General features: G+C 42.3%; 1 protein-coding gene across 2 annotated transcripts in view; it reads right to left on the bottom strand.

Moving 5' to 3' along the window:
* Positions 1-22,635, bottom strand: part of LOC109879859 (tyrosine-protein kinase ABL1) — a 69,770-nt gene that overhangs the window by 44,733 nt on the left and 2,402 nt on the right. The window lies entirely within an intron of this gene.

Raw genomic sequence — 22,635 nt, 5'->3', positions numbered from 1 at the left:
CTGATTGGGGCCTTTTCCCCCAGCATTGTCCCAGCCATATCTGCAGCAGCAGGAATAATTAAGTCCTCCACAATAGTATGGGGCTTGCCTGTCCTAGGCACTCGGTAGCTCACCATAAGACACGTCTAACGCCTTCTTATTAATGGTATCAATGGTCTTTTGCTTTTATACATGTCTTACTACTCGAAAGTCATCTTAATTCTCGCTCAAAAAACTCCTGTGGCTTATTTTTGAAATTGACATGTTTTGTTTCTAAAATGTCTGCACAAGAGTGAAGGTTTCATCGAGTTGTGAGATAGTACTTTTGCAGATATAGGAAAGGCACTACTCCCAATATAAGTGAACCCGAAATCAATGTAGTTCTCATCATATTTGCACTTCTTCGATGGTCCAACTTCCCTGTCTGTTGTTCGGTGCTTTCCCGGGTAAGAGGGCAGTAGCTCTTCGGCTGCATCAGATTCACAACTGTCAGTGTCCATGCTAGCTAGGCTAACAACAAATGTAGAATTACTGATGCTAGCATTGGATGTGCTTGTGGAAGCAGAACAACTTGTGTCGTTGATAGGTGCAGGTGTAGTAATGCTGGTAGTAGCAGTACTACCAGTAGAGCTGGTATGTGTCTATGGACGAGGTTCCTACTTTTTTTTGACCATTTATCAATTTTCGGAATGAGCAGCAGCTACGTTTGGCTACATATGGACCGTTAGTGAAATTCCCGCGAGAGAGTAATGGTTAATGATGAGATTGGATGTTAATTATTTGACTTGGCTACCTGCATTTGCCATTGCGTTGTTATTTTGCTGAACAATATGGTTTAATTTTATTTTTGGCAGTGAGACGAGGCTACTCAGGCGAGAAAAAAACCTCACCCAAATGTATAGCCCCGTTAGAAAATCTAAATGGACTGTTTGAAAATGTGAAGAAAAAAGTAGATATTTATGTGAATCACATTTTAATTTGGCGTACCCCAGATGGCATGGAATAGTTCCAGTGTTGTGTTGGATAGTCATAGCCAGCTAGGTAACATAGAATCCCTCTGTTTGAGTAGACTAAACTAGCTAGCTGCATTTGATAGCTAAGTAAGTGAAAATGAAAAGAAATTATCATCTCTCTTGCTTCTCCATCATTTTGAAAGAAATACATTTGTTCAAAACCGTTCACCTATTGTCTTTCTCTAAGTTGAACTACTGACCGCAGTTTACGCACTGCAGTGTTAGCTAGCGATAGTTTTTGCTTTAAGTACTAGATTCATTCTCTGATCCTTTGATTGGGTGGACAACATGTCAGTTCATGCTGCAAGAGCTCTGATAGGCTGGAGGACGTCCGGAAGTTGATATAATTACTGTGTAAGTCTATAGAGGGGGGTGAGAACCATGAACCTCCGAGGGTTTGTATTGAAGTCAATGTACCCAGAGGAGGACAGAAGCTAGTTGTCTTCCGGCTAAACCATGGCGCTACCCTACAGAGTGCTGTTGAGGCTACTGTCGACCATTGCAAAACAGTGTGTTTTAATAAATTATTTGGTGATGTGAATATATTTAGTGTAGTTTTATCTAAAAACGTTTAGTGTAATTTTATCTATATTTTAAAACTGTTTTACAATTTCTATTTTTATGAAATTCACTGAGGATGGTCCCCCCCCTTCCTCCACTGGGCCTATTGCCTATGATCCAAAATGCGATGTGGTTCAACAAGAACACAGACATTTTGCCAAGGCAGAGTTGAGTGGGCGACACAGAGACCCATGTGGACCGCAGTGGATGCATTAATTGTAGCCTTTTTGGTGTTTTGTGTAATAGATGTCTCTTTCCATTCATCACTGTTTGGAGGCTGGAAATATGTTGCTTGTGGATGAATGTAAGGAGCGCTATGAAGTGATTATTTGAAAATCAGATGAAAACATGGCTGGTTGTGTTTATGCCACAATAAAAAGTAATACATTTTAAAAGTTAAATGACAAATCTTTATGACCATAGGCCCACAGAGATGCTATTAAATTAATAGGGATTCTAAATATAATTCTATTTAGAATTATAATCATAATCTGCTATTCTGTCCCACCCATTAGACAGGATTAGGCTGTTTGACAAGGGCGGCATTTCCCGAGCTAAACTGACCAAGACGCACCTCCAACAACACATAACACTTCACATTATTCTGCCCAAAAACAATGATAACTTCTCTCACCCAGTGATATGAGGGCTATATCGGTGAGCGTTAATGCTGCCCCATGAAAAGCAGTGCCCACATTGCAAAAATCAGGGGTGCAAAATATTTAGCTTGCCCATGCCCAGCGTGCCTCCCCAAGGTGTAGCCTACGGTAGAAAGGGTAGTAGCCTATGTGGTTTTTCTGTAGACCATGGACTGGAAACCAAATATATTACAATGTCACGAGACAGACGCTTTTTCAATCATTAACTTATTGATGAGAGAGTGCAGGAGAAAGTCAACTAAAAAGGAAAGCGGGCAGAGACCAGCTTTGGAGCGGCTACGGCATAAATCAAACAGAGGTGGACAGCCAATGGTGCTGAAAGTAATTCATTTAAACAACTGTCTTCGTTTTAACTCGACTTCACTAGACTGTTGGAGACGATTTCTTCCTATTAAAAAAAATAAGAAGTAGGCCTACATGCCTAGATGCAATTATGCTATCCATAGATTTGTCAGTATAGCCAAAACCTCCAATACTATCACCATGCACTCCTTAAATACAGTATCTCCATATCTGGGAAGGGCTTGATGTGTTCCGTTAAAACCAGGGCTCAAATTGAATGAGGATATGAAATACCGTTTAAGGAACAAGGGCAAAAATGCTACCTATTGTTAGCTTTATATTTTGAAATAAATCAAAAGTATCCAGATAATATAAAGTGGTCTATAACAATGCTTAACTCCATGATGACTTATGCTTGAAACAAGCTTTAAAATGGCCACAAAAGATGTGACTGATGCAATTGGGGATATATTGTTAAGTCTCTATGACATTCCGAAGCTGATCTGCGGCCTTCAATATTAGAGTAGACAAAAAATGTACTTTGCTATTCTATATAATTGAATAGAGATATTGATGATTTTACCAGCATAATCAGATTAAAAATATTATGATATGTTATTGACATAGAACTCATTATAGAGCCTACAAACCAGATGTGTTAAAAAAATGTGTTTAAATTTGATTATGAATTGGGCCACTATTGTGTTCCATTCCGCCGACTATTAGCTGAAAATGTTATTGGGCCCAAAGCCAAACCTTTTGCCGACCCCAGCTCTACACTATTCTATTCTATGTGGCAGACCGTCCAGTGCCGGGTTTATACCAGTATTTCTTCTTCACATCATCATCTGCACATCTATCACTCCAGTTTTAAATTAGCTAAATTGTAATTACTTCGACCACTATGGCCTATTTATTGCCTTACCTCTTCACTCCATTTGCACACACTGTATATAGATTTTTCTATTATGTTATTGACTGTACGTTTGTTTATGTGTAACTCTGTTGTTGTTTTTTGTCGCACTGCTTTGCTATATCTTGGCCAGGTCGCAGTTGTAAATGAGAACTTGTTCTCAACTAGCTTACCTGGTTAAATAAAGGGGAAATAAAATGTTTCAAGAAAAATACCCATACATTGTTTTGGTGCAAGCGCGTACACACATAGGAGGTCTCGTATCAGGAAGCAATTACATCTACTTCCACTCCTGCATCTAACTAATATGTTTGGTGCAGTATTTCTCAAGTGAAGAAATGTGCAAGAAAACGTTGTCTCTCACTGAATGACAAACAGTTGAACAATCCCTACTGTTGACCAATCACTGACAAAAGGGGCGTAAACTTCAGCTACCGACTTTGGCTTGCCTTGAGAAAAAAAATGTGCTAACGAAAAGCCAAAGATCAAAATGTCTCAAAATGTTGTCATAATGTATGCATAAACTGTTCCGAACTGTTTCGGATGGGAAACATGCAAACATCTTTACTATTCTTGACAATGCCCCTCGTGCAGAGAGACTGGATAAGTATGCTCTGGCCATCATCAGAAGCACTGGTCTTCAAAATTAGATCATGCAACCATAATGTAGTAAAGTAAAATAGAGTTTAACCTATTGGCTCATTGATCTCGGCTGCCCTTCTCTTGGTTTACGGTAGTCATCTAAATGGCAGCACTCATATCACCCGACCACATACATGGAGGGACAAAAAGCACCAGACAAGGAATAATAACTTATTCCAATGACAACAGTATTAGTGTTGCAGGGTTTCCCGAAATGTGGGTACTTTTTGATACAAAAACATGAAAAAAAATGGTTTGGTACTAGAATGTGTGTTACTCTCGGTACTTCTGTCAAATGTGTCTCACGGACCAAGTCTATCAGCAAAGCCCGATGTCCCCTATATTAGCCTGCAATGGAAGTCGGGGCTGCATCATGTTAGCGCCCCACTCATGCTGCACTGAAGTTAATCAAATCATATTGTATTTGTCACATGAGTCAAATACAAAAAGGTGAAGACCTACATAAAAAGGTGAATTAAATCCAAATAAATACAGTGAAATGCTTACTTACAAGCCCTTAACCAACAACACAGTTAAGAAAATATTTACAAAATAAACAAAAGATTAAAAAAGTAACACAATAAAAATAACGAGGCTATATACAGGGGCTGCCGATACCGAATCAATGTGCGGAGGTAAAGGTTAGTCGAGGTCATTTGTACATGTAGGTAGAAGTGAAGTGACTAATAAACAGTGAGTAACAGCAACATTGACAAAGGGGGGTGAATGCAAATAGTCTGGGTGGCCATTTGATTAACTGTTCAGCAGTTTTATGGCTTGGGGGTAGAAGCTGTTAAGGAGTCTCTTGGACCTAGACTTGGCAACCCGGTACCGCTTGCCGTGCGGTAGCAGAGAGAACAGTCTATAACTAGGGTGGCTTGAGACTGATTATTTTTGGGCCTTCCTGACACCGCCTAGTATAGAGGTCCTGGATGGCAGGAAGCCTGGCCCCAGTGATGTGCTGGGCCATACGCACTACCCTCTGTAAGTGCCTTACAGTCAGAGGCAGAGCAGTTGCCATACCAGATGGTGATGCAACCGGTCAGGATGCTCTCGATGGTGCTGCTGTAGAACTTTTTGAGGATCTGAGTACCCATGCCAAATCTTCAGTCTCCTGAGGGGAATAGGTGTTGTCGTGCCCTCTTCATGACTGTCTTAGTGTGTTTGGACCATGACAGATTGGTGATGTTGGTGATGTGGACACCAAAGAACTTGAAGCTATCGACTCGCTCCACTACAGCTCCAATGAACAGCATTCTCACATAGGTGTTCCTTTTGTTCAGGTGGGAAAAGGGAAGTGTGGAGTTCAATTTAGATTGCATCATCTGTGGATTTTTAAAATTGAACCTTTATTTAACTAAGCAAGTCATTTAACCTGTAGTGACGCCCAGCCCGTGAACGGGACCGTTATCATCATGTGACACTAATTAGCATAACGCAACAGACATAAATCTTCCTAGAAAATATTCCTATTTATGAAAATCACAAGTGAAATATATTGGAACACAGCTTAGCCTTTTGTTAATCACCCTGTCATCTCAGATATTCAAAATATGCTTTACAGCCAACGCTAGACAAGCATTTGTGTAAGTTTATCATAGGCATAGCATTATGCCTTGCTAGCAGCAGGTAAACTTCTCACGGAAATCAGAAAAGCAATCAAATTAAATCGTTTACCTTTGATGAACTTCGGGTGTTTTCACTCACGAGACTCCCAGGTAGACAGCCAAAGTTCATTTTTACCCAAAATATTATTTTTGTAGGTGAAATAGCTCTGTTTGTTCTTCACGTTTGGCTGAGAAATCGCCCGGAAATTGCGGTCACCACAACACGGAAAAATATTCCAAATTAGCTCCATAATATCGACAGAAACATGGCAAACGTTGTTTAGAATCCATCCTCAATGTGTTTTTCTAATATCTATTTGATAATATATCCGTCGGGACAATTCCTTTTTCTCTAGGACCGATCTTAACCACCTCTGCACTTTACGCGAGAATCTCTCTCAGAGCCACCATGTGACCACTTACGCAATGTGCCCCCATAGGGCTATTCTTCAACAGAAATGCGTAAAACTACGTCACAATGCTGTAGACACCTTGGGGAATACGTAGAAAGTGTAAGCTCGTTGATGGTACATTCACAGCCATACAGGGAGTCATTGGAACGCAGCGCTTTCAAAACCTGGGGAACTTCCGAATTAGATTTTTCTCAGGCTTTTGCCTGCAACATCAGTTCTGTTATACTCACAGACAATATCTTTACAGTTTTGGAAACGTTAGAGTGTTTTCTATCCAAAGCTGTCAATTATATGCATATTGTAGCATCTTTTCCTGACAAAATATCCCGTTTAAAACGGTAACGTTTCTTTTCCAAAAATGAAAATACTGCCCCCTAACACCAAGAGGTTAAGAACAAATTCTCATCTGTTGGGGCGGTATGCAAATTGTTGTGTGTCTAGGGTTTCCGGGATGATGGTGTTGATGTGAGCCCTCCTGTCTCAGCCTCCAGTTTTATGCTGCAATAGTTTGTGTCGGGGGGCTAGGGTCAGTCTGTTATATCTAGAGTATTTCTCCTGTCTCATCCGGTGTCCTGTGTGAATTTAAGTTTGCTACATAAAATTCTCTCTTTCTTTCTCTCGGAGGACCTGAGCCCTAGGACCATGACTCAGGCCTACCTAGCCTGATGACTCCTTGCTGTCCCCAGTCCACCTGGTCATGCTGCTGATCCATTTTCAACTGTTCTGCCTGCGGCTATGCAACCCTGACCTGTTCACTGGACGTGCTACCTTGTCCCAGACCTGCTGTTTTGGACTCACTCTCTCTCTCTACTGCACCCGCTGTCTCCAACTCTGAATGATCGGCTATGAAAAGCCAACTGACATTTACTCCTGAGGTACTGACATGTTGCACCCTCTTCAACCATTGTGATTATTATTATCTGACCTTGCTGGTCATCTATGAACGTTTGAACATCTTGGCCATGTTCCGTTATAATCTCCAACAAGCACAGCCAGAAGAGGACTGGCCACCCGTCAGAGCCTGGTTCCTCTCAAGGTTTCTTCCTAGGTACTGGCCTTTCTAGGGAGTATTTCCTAGACACCGTGCTTCTACATCTGCATTGCTTTCTGTTTGGGATTTTAGGCTGGGTTTCTGTACAGCACTTTATGACTTTGTGTCACTTTGTGACATAAAAGTTGGGCTTCTAGAGATGGTAATTGGAGGATAGTCTCACGTCTCTCTCACGTCTCTCCCAAATGATCTATTGCTTCAGCAAACAGACAGGGTGTGAATAGAGTTCCGACGGGCCACCCCCCTTGTGAGTGACATCATTACTGGTTAAGAGAGACAGCGCCCACTTTTATAAAATAAGCTACTTTATGCAACTGTTGTTGATCAGTACAATAAAATATGTCCCAAATATTTGGGACATGCTTGTGTTTCTAGCTCCGACAGCGCAGTAATATCTAACAATTTCACAACAAATAACTAATACACACAAATCTAAGTGAAGGAATGGAATTAAGAATATATAAATATATGGACGAGCAATGTCAGAGCGGCATAGTTATTACACATATGAGATGAGTAATATGTAAACATAATTAAAGGGACTAGTGTTCAATTTATGAAAGTGGCCAGTGATTGCAAGTCTACGTATATAGGCAGCAGCCTCTAATGTGCTAGTGATGGCTGTTTAACAGTCTGATGGTCTTGAGATAGAAGCTGTTTTTCAGTCTCTCGGTCCCAGCTTTGATGCACCTGTACTGGAGGATAGCGGGTGAACAGGCAGTGGCTCAGGTGGTTGTTGTCCTTCATTATCTTTTTGGCCTTCCTGTGACATCGGGTGCTGTAGGTGTCCTGGAGGGCAGGTAGTTTGCCCCCGGTGAAGCGTTTGGCAGACCGCACCACCCTCTGGAGAGCCTTTTTATTTTTTTATTTTTTTATTTCACCTTTATTTAACCAGGTAGGCTAGTTGAGAACAAGTTCTCATTTGCAACTGCGACCTGGCCAAGATAAAGCATAGCAGTGTGAGCATACAACAAAGAGTTACACATGGAGTAAACAATTAACAAGTCAATAACACAGTAGAAAACGAAGGGGGGGTCTATATACAATGTGTGCAAAAGGCATGAGGAGGTAGGCAAATAATTACAATTTTGCAGATTAACACTGGAGTGATAAAAGATCAGATGGTCATGTACAGGTAGAGATATTGGTGTGCAGAAGAGCAGAAAAGTAAATAAATAAAAACAGTACGGGGATGAGGTAGGTGAAAAGGGTGGGCTATTTACCAATAGACTATGTACAGCTGCAGCGATCGGTTAGCTGCTCAGATAGCTGATGTTTGAAGTTGGTGAGGGAGATGAAAGTCTCCAACTTCAGCGATTTTTGCAATTCGTTCCAGTCACAGGCAGCAGAGTACTGGAACGAAAGGCGGCCAAATGAGGTGTTGGCTTTAGGGATGATCAGTGAGATACACCTGCTGGAGCGCGTGCTACGGATGGGTGTTGCCATCGTGACCAGTGAGCTGAGATAAGGCGGAGCTTTACCTAGCATAGACTTGTAGATGACCTGGAGCCAGTGGTTGCGGGCGGTGCAGTTGCCATACCAATCGGTGATACAGCCCAACATGATGCTCACAATTGTGCATCTGTAAAAGTTTGGGAGGGTTCTAGGTGCCAAGACAAATTTCTTCAGCCTCCTGAGGTTGAAGAGGCGCTGTTGCACCTTCTTCACCACACTGTCTGTGTGGGTGGATCATTTCAGTTTGTCAATGATGTGTACGCCGAGGAACTTTAAACTTTCCACCTTCTCCACTGCAGTCCCGTTGATGTGGATAGGGGGGTGCTCCCTCTGCTGTTTCCTGAAGTCCACGATCATGTCCTTTGTTTTGTTGACGTTGGGTGAGAGGTTATTTTCCGAGCACCACACCCCCAGAGCCCTCACCTCCTCCATGTAGGCTGTCTTGTCATTGTTGGTAATCAAGCCTATTACTGTTGCATCATCTGCCAACTTAATGATTGAGTTGTAGGCGTGTTTGGCCAATCAGTCATGGGTGAACAGGGAGCTGAAGTTAACATCTTAGCTGGCATGTGTGCTGGCAAGGTTGGTAGACTTTAGAAAAGCAATCAATAACTTATATTGAATAAGACTCCATTCCTTTCAATCTTTTACCCAGATTTAGCAGAGATGCATATTTAATGTTTTTTTTTTTTTAAATAACCACCGGTCAGGAGGATACAGACATCAAGAGGTATGCTTAGATATGCTGAAAAAAATATATATATTTTTAAATGACATGGAATTAAGCATAATGATTTTGACTCAGGAAAAAGCTGAGTCAGCCAGCCAGCCCAGCCATCCTCAGGTACTTTGTGCCCTCTCAGATTTATGGGGTACATTATGCCCCTTTTGACTAATATGCCTTATTTTTTGCCACTATTGTTTTGTTATTGAGTATTGTAATACTAAACATGGTATCAAAGTCAAAATTATCAACAACAAAAAATGATTCGTCACAAGCTTCGGAAACAGTCTAACAGTGAAATGCTTAATACCCAACAATGCAGAGAGAACATTTTTAAATAATAGAAGAGAATAACACAAGGAATAGATACACAATGACTAACGATAACTTGACTATATACACGGGGTACCAGTACCGAGTTGATGTGCAAGGGCACAAGGTAATTGAGGTAGATATGCACATACAGGTAGTGGTAAAGTGACTATGCAAAAGGATGGATAAGAAGTAGCAGCAGCGTATGTGATGAGTCAAGAGTTAGTCCGGGTATCTATTTGGATAACTATTTAGCAGTGTCATGGCTTGGGGTTAGAACTGTTCAGGGTTGTTGGTTCCAGACTTGGTGCATTGGTACCGCTTGCCGTGCGGTAGCAGAGGGAACAGTCTATGACTTGGGTGGCTGGAGTCTGACAATTTAGGGCCTTCCTCTGACACTGCCTGGTATCTGAAACCGCCTGGTATAGAGGTCCTGGAAGGCAGTGATGTACTGGGTCGTACGCACGAACCCTCTGTAGCGCCTACCGGTCGGATGCCAAGAAGTTGCCATACTCAATGTTAAGTCCTTGGTGATGCGGACATCCGCTTCACTACAGCCCTGACGATATGGATAGGGGCGTGCTTGGTGCTCAATTTCCTGTTGTACACGATAAGCTCCTTTGTCTTGCTGCCACTGAGGGAAAGAAAGTCACTGATCTCCTCCCTATAGTCTGTCTCATCGTCATCAGTGATCAGGCCTATCACAGTTGTGTCATCAGCAACCTTAATGATGGTGTTGGAGTCGTGCAGCCATGCAGTCATTGGTGAACAGGGAGTACAGAAGGGGACGAAGCACACACTCCTGAAGAGCCCCCGTGTTGAGGGTCAGCGTGGCAGATGTGTTGTTGCCTACCCTCAACATCTGGGGGCGGCCCATCAGGAAGTCCAGGATCAAGCAGCAGTGGGAGGTGCTCAGTCCCAGGGTCCTGAGCTTAGTGTTGAGCTTGGAGGGCAATATGGTGATGAACGCTGAGCTGTAGTCAATAAACAACATTCTCACATAGGTGTTTCTCTTGGGAGAGGGCAGTGTGGAGTACAATAGAGATTGCGCCATTTGTGGATCGGTTGTTGATGTGAGCCATGACCAGCCTTTCAAAGCATTTCATCGCTACAGATGTGAGTGCTACTGGGCTATAGTCATTTAGACAGGTTTCTTGGACACAGGGACTATGGTGGTCTGCTTGAAACATGTAGGTTTTACAGACTAGGTCAGGGAGCTGGAAAATGACAGTGAAGACACTTGCCATGCTCCGAGTACACATCGGCTACAGAGAGCGAGATCACACAGATGTTCGGAACAGCTGGTGCTCTTATGCCATTTTATTAGGCCCACATCCTTGGAAAAATCTAACGAGGCAGCCCCACTTACCTGACTTAGGCCTAAGAATAAGACATTCATTCATTTTGTCTGGAAAACATAAGACTCTGACATCTTCTTGGTTATATTACCAAGGGAAACTCAGCCGTGAGCTACCTAGTGATGCGAGCCTACCAGACAAGCTAAATGCCTTCTATGCTTGCTGCGAGGTAAGCAACAAGGCAGGTTGCTTGCCTCGAAGCGAGCATTGTAATATGACCAAGCAGATGTCAGAGTCTGTTTACCAGACAAAATAAATTAACCTCTTATAATTCTTAGGGCTAAATCAGGTAAGTGGGGCTGCCTCATTCAATTTTTCCCAAGGATTTTTATTTTATTTTACCTTTATTCAACTAGGCAAGTCAGTTAAGAACAAATTCTTATTTTCAATGACGGCCTAGGAACAGTGGGTTAACTGCCTGTTCAGGGGCAGAACGACAGATTTTGTACCTTGTCAGCTCGGGGATTTGAACTCGCAACCTTTCGGTTACTAGTCCAATGCTCTAACCACTAGGCTACCCTGCCGCCCCAGGATGTAGGCCTTATAAAATGGCAGTATATTTCCTATATGTTAGCCTACATGAATCCTGGAAGAGTCCAAGATGCAGCCAGCAGCATCAGAGAGAAATAGCTTGGAAAGTCAGGAATCTGGGGGAATGGCCTCACTCCTTTCACAGCCCTACAAACTCCATCCTCAACCCACACTGCTTTCCTACTTCCTGTTCTAGGCTTGTTTTTGAGGGGACAAAGGGAAAGAAAACAATGCATCTCCTCAACTGCCTTTAGATACATTCACACAGCATTTCCATTTCCTGAATCCCCGCAAAAACATCCCAGCAGGCAGCTGTCATGCCCTGGTGCAAGCGCCCTTGAATGAAAAACAAGAGCGGATAAGGAACTACAGCAATGACCAGGGGTCAAATGACACACACTTTGTATCCCTTGTTGTTATATGAAATGCGAGAGGAAATCATGTAGGAAAGACTATCCTCCTCCAATTACCATCTGTAGAAGCCCAACACAGTGGTACAGGGGGGGACAGGTCTTTGCTTGCCCCTCTCTGCTTCTCTCCCTGGCTGCGTTTGGAGGTCTAAACCTGCCCGGTGAGAAGCTTTGCGTAGGCTAGCAGAACAACATCGTATGTAAGTGACTGAGTGCTGACATTTCCCTCCTCTAGCTACATGACTCACATCCTCTCGTAACCTACTCGACTCATCGCAGGAAGAAGAAAGAAAAATTTAAAAAACAATCCTGCCACTGACCCAGATCCCTCCAGCCCTCCTTTCCTTTACTGGCAGCACCTTTTAATATTGTTTTGTTTGAACTGGCTCCCCCACTTCATCCTTACTAGGACTATGATGGTCATGAAACGTATATGTCTACACTGAACAAAAATATAAACACAACATGTAAAGTGTTGGTACCATGAAATAAAAGATCCCAGAAATGTCTCTCAAATGTTGTGCACAAATTTGTTTACATCCCTGTTAGTGAGAATTTCTCCTTTGCCAAGATAATCCATCCACCTGACATTTGTGGCATATCAACAAGCTGATTAAACAGCATGATCATTACACGGGTGCACATTGTGCTGGGGGACAATAATAGGCCACTTTAAAATGTCCAGTTTTGTGATACAACAATGCCACAGATGCCTCAAGTTTTGAGGGAGTGTGCAATTGGCAGGAATGTCTACCGGAACTGTTGCCGAAGAATTTAACGATCATTTCTCTACCATAAAAGCCGCCTCCAAAGTGGTTTTAGAGAATTTGGCAGTACGTCCAACCGACCTCATAACCACAGACCATGCGTAACCATGCCAGCCCAGGACCTTAACATCCAGCTTCTTCACCTGCGGGATCGTCTGAAACCAGCCACCCGGACAGCTGATGAAATTGAGAGGTAATTCTGTATGTAATAAAGACCTTTTGTGGGGTAAAACTGGCTCCCCAGTGGGTGGGCCTATGCCCTCCCAGGCCCAAGCATGTCTGCGCCCTGCCCAGTCATGTGAATTTCATAGATTAGGACCTAATTTATTTATTTCAATTGAAAGGAAACAATCCTGTACAGTGCCTTCGGAAAGTATTCAGACCGCTTGGCTTTTTCCACATTTTGTTACGTTACAGCCTTATTCTAAAATGTATTAAATAATTATTTTTCCTCAATCTACACAAAATACCCCATAATGACGAAGCAAAAACAGGTTTAGAAATGTACCAATTTCTAAAAATACAAAAATGAAATATTACATTTACATAAGTATTCAAACCCTTAACTAAGTACTTTGTTAAAACACCTTTGGCAGTGATTACAGCATTTAGTTTTCTTTGGTATGACGCTGCTAGCCTGGCACACCTGTATTTTGGGAGTTTCTCCCATTCTTCTCTGCAGATCCTCTTAATCTCTGTCAGATTGGATGGGGAGCAATGCTGCACAGCTATTTTCAGGTCTCTCCAGATATGTTTGATTGGGCCACTCAAGGACATTCAGAGACTTATCACGAAGCCACTCCTGCATTGTCTTGGCTGTGTGCTTAGGGTTGTTGTCCTGTTGGAAGGTGAACCTTCGCCCCAGTCTGAGAAACTGAGCGCTCTGGAGTAGGTTTTCATGAAGGATCTCTGTACTTTGCTCTGTTCAGCTTTGCTTCGATCCTGACTAGTCTCCCAGTCCCTGCCACTGAAAAACATACCCACAGCATGATGCTGCCACCATCATGCTTCACCGTAGGGATGGTGCCAGGTTTCCTCCAGATGTGACACTTAGAACTCTTTGGCATGTATGCTATCTTGGTTTCATCAGACCAGAGAATCTTGTTTCTCATAGTCAAGAGTCTAGAGGTGCCTTTTGGCAAACTCCAAGCGGGCTGTCATGTGCCTTTTACTGAGGCGTGGAGCCCATCTGGCCACCATAAAAAGGCCTGATTGGTGGAGTGCTGCAGAGATGGTTGACCTTCTGGAAGGTTCTCCCATCTCCACAGAGGATCTCTTGAGCTCTGTCAGAGTGACATCGGGTTCTTGGTCACCTCCCTGACCAAAGCCCTTCTCCCCTGTTTGCTCAGTTTGGCCACTTTGCCAGCTCTAGGAAGAGTCTTGGTAGTTCCAAACTTCTTCCATTATTTAAGAATGATGGAGGCCACTGTGTACTTGGGGACCTTCAATGCTGCAGACATTTTTTGGTACCCTTCCCCAGATCTGTGCCTCGACATAATCCTGTATCTGAGCTCTACACATAATTCCTTCGACCCCATGGCTTGGTTTTTGCTCTGACATGCACTGTCAACTGTGGTACCTTATATAGACAGCTGTGTGCCTTTCAAATCATGTCCAATCAATTTAAAATTACGGACTCCGATCAAATTGTAGAAAAATCAAGGATGATCAATGGAAACAGGAATGCCCCCGAGCTCAATTTCAAATCTCATATCAAAGGGTCTGAATAATTAAGTAAATAAGGTATATCTGTTTATTATAAGTTATACATTTGCAAACATTTCTAAAAACCTGTTTTCGTTTTGTCATTACGGGGTATTGTGTGTAGATTGCTGAGGATTTAAATTTATTTAATTCCTTCTAGAATAAGGCTGTAACGTAACAAAATGTGGAAAAAGTCAATGGGTCTGAATACTTTCCGAATGCACTGTATCTCAGTAGACAAGTCAGATAACACCTGCCTAGTCAAATACTGGTTACACTGTTGTAAAACAGTTGTGATCATGTCAATACTGCACATGGCCTTGCAGTAACTTCCTCTTCAACTACAACAACTGGATTTGCATGCTCCCTTGACTGATTTCCTTATATGAACTTTAACTCAACAAAATTGTTAAAATTGTTGCATGTTAGGGATCACGTGACCCTTGAACGAGATGACCGCATGAACTGAGAGCTCCGCATAAGTAATTTCAAATTCTTAAATCTCAAATCAAACTTTATTTGTAACATGCGCGGAGTAATCCAACAAGTGTAGACCTTACCATGACATGCTTGCTTACGAGCCCTTAACTCATCTTGAACTACACTGTTGGTTAAGAAAATATTTACCAAATAAACTAAAGTAAAAAATAACACAATAATGAGGCTATATACAGGGTGTACCGGTACAGAATCAGTGTGCGGGGTACAGGTTAGTTGGTACATGTAGGTAGGAGTGAAGTGACTATGCATAGATAATTAACAGTGAGTAGCAGCATTGTACAAAACAAATGGGGGGGTCAATGTAAATAGTCCGGTGGCCATTTTATTAATTGTTCAGCAGTCTTATGGCTGGGAGGTAGAAGCTGTTAAGGAGCCTTTTGGTCCTAGACTTGGTTCTCCGATACCGTTTGCCGTGCGGTAGCAGAGAAAACAGTCTATGACTTGAGTCTCTGACAATTTTATCTTTACCTCCACTTCAAGTTAAACCCCATTAGCTTAGTCAAAAAAGCCATGGCGGCTACAAAAGGCAATATTAAATGTGACATTTTTACCCGGACACGTGCAATAGCCGTGGAAAAAGCCTCCAAGAAAACAGCAAGCTTCAGAAAAAGCTAGCGCCTTTACACCAGGACCGGTCAGCTGGAATACGCTGATAGCGCCAAGTTTGACGAGGTGAGAAAATACTTTATTGACCGAGGCACCTTCAGGGGATTCAAATACCCAAACGAGCTCAGGATTCTTCACCAAGGAGCCCTGTGACACCTCGTTTTTTGAAGGACAATCCTGGCCACTGAGAAATGGACCAATGACTAAGTGATTACTGTTACTACTAATGAAGGTAAGACAGCACATAGCCACCACATAGCCAGCACATAGCCAGCACATAGACAGCACATAGCCAGCACATAGCCAGCACATAGACAGCACATAGACAGCACATAGCCAGCACATAGACAGCACATAGCCACCACAGACAGCACATAGCCACCACAGACAGCACATAGCCACCACATAGCCACCACATAGCCAGCACATAGCCAGCACATAGACAGCACATAGACAGCACATAGACAGCACATAGACAGCACATAGACCGCTAAATGTCATTATAGATGTCCATTTTATTCAGATTTGATTTTAACTGAGAGATAGGCCCTATAGCCTAAACTAGGCCTACTAACATTATAGCCTACTTTTATATCCCCTTTAATATCAAGTGAGAAAATTAACCATTTACAGCCTGTTATCTTGTCTGTAGAACATTGAGACTAATTGGCAGACAGTGGTCAGATACTGTCAATTTATATTAGGCCTATAGCTTACTTTTTTATTTGTATTTATCATTTTCACATCTGCATACCTAATGAGAGGCTCAGTGTGTCAATTTTATGCCTATGGTTATGACAGCTTATTTCATTTAATTTTATAACAAACAACTTATCCAATAGATCCCTCTCAGGGATTTTATGTTTTATTTAGTCCAAACGATTAGGCCTATGTTCTTTGGGGGATGTATTTGTAGGCTGGCTATTGATTTTATTTACTTCATTTCTCCCTCTCTTTTTTAATGTGGTCTGGACGGGGGCTACAATGTCACTTAACGCCGGTCAGAGAGGATTAGGCATTTTTCTCACTCTCTCTCGGGAGACGTTGTGCATTGCGAACTGTTACTGAGCGTGGGGTTAACAGGTCCAACAGGATGTGTTGAGTTGTTTGGAAAATCACATGGGGTGTTCAGACATTGTTATTTTATGTACACTGTTTCTTTTTCTTTTATGTGATCGCAGCTGTAACTATTATCTACCTTTACCCAGAGATGACTTGCACTAGAGTTCCATTACTGTTCGATGACGTTAACTAGTACCTTCCATCTACTGACATGGAATTGCCATGGGCTAGATCATGCAATAAAACTGAAAAAGATACTGTGTGTTCTCAAAAAGGAAAAAGCAGACATTGCGCTTTTACAAGAGACACACTTCTGTGATGCCGAACATGCTAAACTCCGCAGAGCTTGGGTGGGACAGGTGTATTGCTCATCTTTCAAATCAAACAGTAGATGCACAGGGTCACTGTATGAGAAACCAATTACTATCTTAAACATATACGCCCCTAACAATGATACTCCTGCTTTCACGACACCTTTCCATATACATCTGGCCCTTTTTTGGACACTGTGCTAACAAACCTCCAAAACGAGCTTCAATACCATACAAAACTCCTTCCGAGGACTCCAACTGCTTTTAAATGCAAGTAAAACTAAGTGCATGCTATGCCCGCACCCTCCCGCCCGACTAGCATCACTACTCTGGACGGTTCTGACTTAGAATATGTGAACAACTACAAATACCTAGGTGTCTGGCTAGACTGTAAACTCTCCTTCCAGACTCACATTAAGCATCTCCAATCAAAAACTAAATCTAGAATCGACTTCCTATTTCGCAACTAAGACTCCTTCACTCATGCTGCCAAACACACCCTCGTAAAACTGACTATCCTACCGATCCTCGACAAAATAGCCTCTAACACTCTACTCAGCAAACTGGATGTAGTCTATTACAGTGCCATCCGTTTTGTCACCAAAGCCCCATATACTATCCACCACTGCGACATGTATGATCTTGTTGGCTGGCCCGCACTACATATTCGTGGCCAAACCCACTGGCTCCAGGTCATCTATATAAGTCTATGCTAGGTAAAGCCCCGCCTTATCTCAGCTCACTGGTCACCATAGCAACACCCACCCGTAGCACTCGCTCCAGCAGGTATATTTCACTGATCATCCCCAAAGCCAACACCTTCTTTGGCCGCCTTTCCTTCCAGTTCTCTGCCGCCAATGACTGGAACGAATTGCAAAAATAACTGAAGCTGGAGACTTAAATCTCCTTCTCTAACTTTAAGCATCAGCTGTCCGAGCAGCTTACCGATCACTGTACCTGTACACAGCCCATCTGTAAATAGCACACCCAACTACCTCATCCCCATATTGTTACTTATCCTCTTGTTCTTTTGCACCCCAGTATTTCTACTTGCACATCATCTGCACATCTATCACTCCAGTGTTAATGCCAAATTGTAATTATTTTTGCCTCTATGGCCTATTTATAGCCTTACCTCCCTACTCTTCTACATTTGCACACAATGTACATAGGTTTTTCTATTGTGTTATTGACTGTACGTTTGTTTATGTGTAACTCTTGTGTTGTTGTTTTTGTCGCACTGCTTTGCTTGATCTTGGCCAGGTCGCAGTTGTAAATGAGAACTTGCTCTCAACTGGCCTACCTGGTTAAGTAAAGGTGTGTCACACCCTGACCGTAGAGAGCATGTGATTTGGGTGGGCAGTCTATGTTCTATGATTTTCTATTTCTATGTGTTTGACCAGGTGTGGTTCTCAATCAGAGGCAGCTGTCTATCATTGTCTCTGATTGAGAATCATACTTTAGGTACCCTTTTCCCCCACCTGTTTTGTGGGAAGTTAACTTTGTCTTTGTTCAAGGCACATAGCCCAAAGCTTCACAGTTTGGTTTTTGTTCTTCGTTTTGTCGGTGTCATTTTTTAATAAAGAGAACATGTAAGCTTACCATGCTGCACTTTGGTCCAGTCCTTCAGCCAGCTGTGACAAGGTGAAATAAATCCACATTTTGAAAATGAGAACCTTGTTCAATTAGCATTTTGTTTCCTTTGGAGTCCTGGCTGGAAATGTTTATTGTACCCTCAACTCTGGACAAATCATCTCAAATACCCACCATAAACCCTAGATCGGCAAAGATGTTGAACTCGCTTACTAAAGAGATGGGACTGATAGATATCTGTAGAGCGACTAATAGCTAATCTATGGACTATACATACTACTCCAATGTCCATAACACCTACTCTCGTATAGATTACATTTTTATCCAAGTTTTTCATAAATTCTGCCACTTCTACAATCAGACCCATAGTACTTTCAGACCTTTGTCTGTCTCTGCATTGACCTCTGTAAAAACATCCCGAGGTCAAAGTCTGGAAATTCAACACCATGTTATCAAATGAAGCATTCCATACATTAGTTACTACATGGATAGACAACTACACACGAGAACAATGACTCTCCTGTTTCTCCGGCCACAATGTAGGACGTTGCCAAAGCCACAGTAAGAGGTAATCTAATTGCATATGCTTCCTCAAAGAAAAAAGCAATGGAAGCACACATGTTAGATCTTGAGAGGGAGCTGGAACGCTGTGAAAAACGTACATTAACAATCCCCAGCCAGCAACTCCTGGAGTCATCTTAAAGGGGTGGCAGGGTAGCCTAGTGGTTAGAGCGTTGGACTAGTAACCTAAAGGTAAAGTACATTACCAATACCCAGCCAGCAACTCCTGGAGTCATCTTAAAGGGGCGGCAGGGTAGCCTAGTGGTTAGAGCGTTGAACTAGTAACCGAAAGGTAAAGTACATTACCAATACCCAGCCAGCAACTCCTGGAGTCATCTTAAAGGGGCGGCAGGGTAGCCTAGTGGTTAGAGCGTTGAACTAGTAACCGAAAGGTAAAGTACATTACCAATACCCAGCCAGCAACTCCTGGAGTCAACTTAAAGCAGCCAAAGTCAAACTAAACTTGAACTATACCCAGGAGATAAAAAAAAATTTTTTAAACATTCTTTACTAAACATAAATACCATGAGTATAGCAATAGGGCTAGCAGATTGCTTGCTTACCATTGTTCAGTCAGAGCGTGCCTCGTTCAGGGGCAGAAAGACAGATTTTCACCTTGTCAGCTCGGGGGATCCAATCTTGCAACCATACAGTTAACATGTCCAACGCAATAACGACCTGCCTCTCGTTGCACTCCACAAGGAGACTGCCTGTTACGCGAATGCAGTAAGCCAAGGTAAGTTGCTAGCTAGCATTAAACTTACCTTATAAAAAACAATCAATCATAATCACTAGTTAACTACACATGGTTGATGATATTACTAGATATTATCTAGCGTGTCCTGTGTTGCATATAATCTGACTGAGCATACAAGTATCTAAGTATCTGACTGAGCGGTGGTAGGCAGAAGCAGGCGCATAAACATTCATTCAAACAGCACTTTCGTGCGTTTTGACAGCAGCTCTTCGTGTTGTGCGTCAAGCATTGCTCTGTTTATAACTTCAAACCTAATCAACTGCCGAGATGAGGCTGGTGTGACCGAAGTGAAATGGCTGGCTAGTTAGCGCGTGCTAATAGCGTTTCAAACTTCACTCGCTCTAAGCCTTGGGGTGGTTGTTTCCCTTGCTCAGCATGGGTAACACTGCTTCGATGAGGTGGCTGTTGTCGTTGTGTTGCTGGTTCGAGCCCAGGGAGGAGCGAGGAGAGGGACGGAAGCTATACTGTTACACTGGCAATACTAAAGTGCCTATAAGAACATCCAATAGTCAAAGGTTAATGAAATACAAATGGTATAGAGGGAAAAAGTCCTATAATAACTACAACCTAAAACTTCTTACCTGGGAATATTGAAGATTCATGTTAAAAGGAACCACCAGCTTTCATATGTTCTCATGTTCTGAGCAAGGAACTTAAACGTTAGCTTTCTTACATAGCACATATTGCACTTTTACATTCTTCTCCAACACTTTGTTTTTGCATTATTTAAACCAAATTGAACATGTTTCATTATCTACTTGAGGCTAAATTGATTTTAATGATGTATTATATTAAGTTAAAATAAGTGTTAATTCAGTTTTGTTGTAATTGTCATTATTACAAATAAATGTATTTTATTTTATTTAAATCGGCCGATTAATCGGTATCGGCTTTTTTGGTCCTCCAATAAATCGGTATCGGCGTTGAAAAATCATAATCGGTCGACCTCTAACCAGTACATAGTATATAGCCTTGTTATTTTTATGCAATTTTCTTCTTACTTTTTGATTTGATTCTGGGGTTTTTTAACGTTAGTTTGTTTAGTAAGTATTTCTTGAACTGCAATGTTGGTTAGGGCTTGTAGTAAGCATTTCACAGTAAGGAATACCTGCTGTATTCAGCATGCGTGACAAACCAAATTTTATTTGAATTCTGACAGATTCCCTTTGGGATGTGGCACAAGACAAGGATGCTCGCTGTCCCCCTTTCCCCAGGGTAGCCTAGTGGTTAGAGTGTTGGACTAGTAAACGGAAGGTTGCAAGTTCAAACCCCCGAGCTGACAAGGTACAAATCTGTCGTTCTGCCCCTGAACAGGCAGTTAACCCACTGTTCCTAGGCCGTCATTGAAAATAAGAATTTGTTCTTAACTGACTTGCCTAGTTAAATAAAGGTAATATAAATAACAATTGTTGCGGGTGGAGCCTTTGGCAGAGTTGATACGGAGCACTCCAAGTATTATGGGTGTTTCTGCAGGTCGGCCTTCAGCAAAAGATTTTGCTCTATGTGGATGTCGTCTTGCTCTTCATATCCAACCCTGAGATATCCCTCCCTCTCATTTTAGACAATTGCTCAGTATGGCAGGTTTTCAGGAGAGCTAAAAAATATCCCAATGCCCCAGGGCAGTGATTGGGTACACTGCCCTGTGTAGGGTGCTGTCTTTCGGGTGGGATGTTAAATGGGTGGCCTGACTCTCTGAGGTCATTAAAGATCCCATGGCACTTATCGTAAGAGTAGGGGCGTTAACCCCGGTGTCCTGGCTAAATTCCCAATCTGGCCCTCAAACCATCATGGCTACCTGATCATCCCCAGCTTACAATTGGCACATTCATCCCCCTCCTCTCCCCTGTAACTATTCCCCAGGTTGTTGCTATAAATGAGAACGTGTTCTCAGTCAACTTACCTGGTAAATTAACAGATAAATAAATGAAGACACTCTGCCTGTTCCAATGGAAGACAGGGGTTTCAATACCGTGGAATCTTTGTAACACAAACTAGTCAGAAGAATCAATGTTATCCATATGAACATCCTCCCTAGATTTAACTATTTATTTCAGATGCTCCCATGCCATCTCCCAGTTTCTTTTTTCAAAACTACTCACCAAATTTATAATGGGGCAAAGAAAACACCTAGGATCAAGTTTTCCACTCTTTCGAAACCTGAATCTAAGGAGAGTCTTGCCCTTCCCTGCCTTCAATTGTACTGCTGGTCTGCCCAAATCCGCAACATGCTAACATGAATCACAAACAGACAAGACTCAATGTGGATTCAGATAGAGGCCCAATCCTGTGTTTCATTGCTCCTAAACTCAATTGTATTCATGAATAACTTTAGTGAAGTGGGCAACATTGCCAAAACCTTTGTGATTTACAGCACTCTACTAGGATGGAAGGACTGTAAGAAATACCTTGGCATTGCCTCTCAGATATGCTCTCACTCGTCTATAGTATGCAACCCAGACTTGCCAAAAGCCCTGAGTAATGCCAACTTTAATCTCCGGCATACCTTTTCAGACCTGTTTCATCCGAACACAACTACACTGAAATCCTTTCAAGTCCGCTGCCGTGAATTCAAAAAAATCTATTTTCTTTTTTCCCCAGTAATTTTTCAGTAATTTCCTCATTCACTTCCAAGGGGAGGTTTTAGAGCTCAGCTGAATGAAGTTGAGAACCTTCTTGCTACAGCACAATCCATCAAAGGCAAAATCTCCTATATCTTGAATCCTTTCTGAGAATGTGGGCTCCTCCTTCACTCCTTCAAAAGAAATCTGGGAAAAGAACCTGTCTGGCTATCAGTGATGAGTTATGTTTGCGTCAGGGTATACTGCTCCTCTACTAATGTAAAAAATAAAGAATCTAAATATAT

This window comes from Oncorhynchus kisutch, linkage group LG23 (genome assembly GCF_002021735.2).
Source record: "Oncorhynchus kisutch isolate 150728-3 linkage group LG23, Okis_V2, whole genome shotgun sequence".
Classification (NCBI taxonomy): Eukaryota; Metazoa; Chordata; class Actinopteri; order Salmoniformes; family Salmonidae; genus Oncorhynchus; species Oncorhynchus kisutch.
The sequence above is the reverse complement of the archived record's forward strand: the minus strand, read 5'-3'. Positions and strand labels throughout refer to the sequence as shown.